Raw genomic sequence first — 4,157 nt, 5'->3', positions numbered from 1 at the left:
CAATTTTAATGTTCCTTCCCTTTACTACTCTTTGTGCCAAGATTGGTAATCTAAGAGTTTGTTTATTTGTTTATATGAGTTTTTTTATACCTAAGTTCTAATCATTGAAAGTCACTGTCCAATTCTCCTTAATGCAACCATTTTAATTTGATAACTGAGACAACATTTACTTCTTCTGGGATTAGTTATGTCCAATACAATATGATTATCATTTCCTAAAAAAATTTTTGTCACATAGCAGAAAACTCACATTTGCTATTTTACCTGTTCTCCTCTTGTACCACCAGAGTGTTAAATGATACATCAGCAAAAATTCTTCAGAATTGAAGGATAGACTTTCTCAGACAAACAAAACAGAGAGACCCGCACTAAAAAGTTCTGATAAATGAAGTTCTTCAGATGAATATATCAGCATCCTTGATAGAAACATGGATCTACACAAAAATGTGTAAACAGAATAAATAAAGATAAAAATTTATATTTCCTTTAATTTTTTTTTTTTTTTTTTGGGCTGGGTAAAATTTATTGATGGTACATGACAAGGTAGGGCTTTCAGCCCCCCCCTTTTTCATGGGGTCTGGGATGCAAACTGGAGGATGGGCGATTCTCAGTACTGGGAGATCGAGTGGGGCCAGAACTCCCCAGCAGCTGACAGCCTCTCTTCCTCTCCATGCTGTCGCTGGGGCTGGTTGTCCAGGGGCTCTTACTCTTTGGATGCCATGTAGACCATAAGGTCTACCACCCTGTTGCTGTAGCCAAATTCATTGTCATACCAGGAAATGAGCTTAATGAAGTGGTCGTTGAGGGGAATGCCAGCCCCAGCATCAAAAGTGGAAGAGTGGGTGTCACTATTGAAGTCGCTCGAGACAACCTGGTCCTCAGTATAGCCCAGGATGCCCTTCAGGGGGCCCTCTGAAGCCTGCTTTACCACCTTCTTAATGCCATCGTACTTGGTCGCTTTCTCCAGCCGGCAGGTCAGATCCACGATGGACATGTTGGGGGTGGAGACACGGAAGGCCATGCCAGTGAGCTTCCCATTCAGCTCTGGGATGACTTTGCCCACCGCCTTGGCAGCGCCAGTAGATGCAGGGATGATATTCTGGGCAGCGCCACGGCCATCACGCCACATTTTCCCCGAGGGGCCATCCACAGTCTTCTGGGTGGCAGTGACGGCGTGGATGGTGGTCATGAGTCCCTCCACAATGCCAAAGTTGTCATGGATGACCTTGGCCAAGGGGGCCATGCAGTTGGTGGTGCAGGAAGCATTGCTGACAATCTTGAGGGAGCTGTCATACTTCTCATGGTTCACGCCCATCACAAACATGGGGGCATCAGCCGAAGGTGCAGAGATAATGACTCTTTTGGTGCCACCCTTCAAGTGAGCCCCAGGTTGTGAAGACACCAGTGTACTCCACAACATATTCAGCACCAGCATCACCCCATTTGATGTTGGTGGGATCTCGCTCCTGGAAGACAGTAATGGGACTCCCATTGATGACAAGCTTCCCGTTCTCAACCTTGACAGTGCCTTTGAACTTGCCATGGGTGGAATCATACTGGAACATGTAGACCATGTAGTTGAGGTCAATGAAGGGGTCATTGATGGCAACAACCTGCACTTTGCCAGAGAGTATAGCAGCCCTGGTGACCAGGCGTCCAATACGGCCAAATCCGTTTATTCTGACCTTCACCATCGTGCCTCAGAGATGTGGCTGGCACTGCACGGGAAGATGCGGTTGTCTGTCTAGCGGGGAGGAGCAGAGAGCCTCCTTTAATTTTAATTGTTCTAAAAGAAAACTGTCTAAAGCAAAAAGTATAGCAAGGTACTATGTGTTTATATAACTTACAGGAATAAAATGCATGGCAAATTGTGCATAATGAGCGGGAAGAGGAATTGAGAATATACCTTGTTAGGTTCTCTCTCTCTATGTGAAGTGGTAGATCATTATTTGAAGATAATCATTATGGAAGTATGTACCCCATAAACTCTAAAAGAGCATTTAAACTTTTTTAGGGGCTATTAATATGTCAACAGTATAGATAAAATGGAATTTTAAAAAATCTGAATTAACCAAAATGAAGCAGAAAAACAGAGAAGAGATGGAATGGAAAACAGGCAGCAGGTCGGTATTTTAATCCAACCATATCAATAATAATAATAAATATAAATGTTAATAGTCTAGCCACACCAACAAAAAGACAGAGTTTGGCACATAAGATGAATAGGCAAGCCTCATTTATAGACTGTCATTGAGGAGCTCATTTTAAAAATAAAGACATAAGGGCGGGCCACAGTGGCTCAGCAGGCAAGAATGCTTGCCTGCCATGCCAAAGGACCCAGGTTCGATTCTTGGTGCCTGCCCATGTAAAAAAATAAATAAATAAATACAGACATAAATTGGTTAAAATAAAACTAATAAAAAAGATAATATACAAACACTAAAAAAAAGAGTTAAAATTGTTATATTGATTTCAGACTACTGGACTTAAGAACAAGGAATTTACCAGGTCATTCCAAGAAACACACAAATCCTAAATGTATATCGACTAATCACATAACTTCAAAGTATATAAGCAAAAACGGAGAGAACTGAAATGAGAAACAGACCTCTCCAAAATTTTGCTAAGGGTTGTCACCACTTCTCTCTCAGTGACGCTTATCTCATGTATACTGAAAATCAAGTATATAGAAGACCTGAAAAATACTATTAGCAAATTTCACCTAATTGATATTTATAGAACATTGTACCCAACAATATCATTGCATATGGAACATTAACCAAAACATCATATTCAGGTCATTGAAGAAATCCTAAAAATTTTTAAATAATATAAAGCATACACAGTATACTCTCTGACCATAACAGAATCCAAGTAGAAATCAGTAACAGAAAGGTGTCTGGAAAATATCCAAATATTTAGAAAATAAACAACACACTTCTTAATAACTGATAAGACAAAGAGAAACTCTTCAGGAAAATTAAAAATAATAATTTGAAACACTGAAAGTGAATATACAGGTCATAAATTGTAGACTCAAACTAATGCAGTGCTCAGAGGGAAATTTATAGCAATAAGTGTATATTATAGAAAAAGATGAAAGATCTCAAATCAATAACGAAGGTCTCTAATAAACTAAAAGAGCAAATGACAGCCAAAGCAAAAAGAAAGAAGGAAAGCATAAATACAAGCATGGAAGTAAAAGCAATTAAAAAGAGAAAAGTAATAGAATCAATGGAAAATCAATTCAAAAGTCAGTTCATGAAAAATAAAGAAAACTGATAAACTGTTAGTTTGATTGAGCAAGAAAAAAGAGAAAGAAAAAAAAAGAATGAAAAGAGACCATAAAGATTAAAATGGTAATAAAGTAATAATATGAACAATTCTGTCCATAAATTTAAAAACTTAGATGAAATGTCAATTCCTTGAAAAACATAAACTATCAAACATGCTGAATTAGAAATACATAAGTGATTAGTCTCATATATTTTAAAGAAATTGAGTTTGTAGATAAAATTATACTTCCCCTTTCCCCCACCAAAAAAAAAAAAAAAAATTAGGTACATGTGGTTTCATGAGTGAATTTTACCAAACATTAAAGGAATAAGTAGTACTAAAGTTACAAAATTGCTTCAATAAAGAATAAGGGAACAATTCACCACCTATTTTATGAGAATGGAGTTAACCTCATGGCAGAATCAGTCAGACATTGCAAGATAAAAACAGGCAATATCACTTGTGAATACAAACACATAAATCTCAAACAAAATCTTAGCAAATAAACTTCAGCAATATATAAAGTATATTACATATCACAAAAAGTGAAGCTTATCTTAAAATGCAAAGATGATTCATCTCTGAAAGTCAATGTAATTTATCACATTAATAGATTAAAGAAGAAAGAAAACCATTATCTTAATAGATACAGAAAAAAGCATTTGAGAAAATTCAAAATCTATTTATGATAAAAACTCTCAGAAAAAACAAGACTTTCTTCTATTTTGCTATTTAGTCTTTGTAAGTCTTATACCTTTTATGGTCCTTACTTCCACTAATGCCTATTTTTATGCTTATTTGTTTCTTTTTGTACATACTGAATGGCTTCTCATTTCTATCTGGATATATATTTCGTATATTTTCTCTGTGTTTACCACAGA

General features: G+C 36.8%; 1 pseudogene; it reads right to left on the bottom strand.

Moving 5' to 3' along the window:
• Positions 1-595: 595 nt before the first annotated feature.
• Positions 596-1,764, bottom strand: LOC143687687 (glyceraldehyde-3-phosphate dehydrogenase pseudogene; annotated as a pseudogene).
• Between the last annotated feature and the right edge of the window lie 2,393 nt (positions 1,765-4,157).

The sequence above is a fragment of the Tamandua tetradactyla genome, chromosome 1 (assembly GCF_023851605.1).
Source record: "Tamandua tetradactyla isolate mTamTet1 chromosome 1, mTamTet1.pri, whole genome shotgun sequence".
In the NCBI taxonomy this organism is placed as follows: Eukaryota; Metazoa; Chordata; class Mammalia; order Pilosa; family Myrmecophagidae; genus Tamandua; species Tamandua tetradactyla.
The sequence above is the reverse complement of the archived record's forward strand: the minus strand, read 5'-3'. Positions and strand labels throughout refer to the sequence as shown.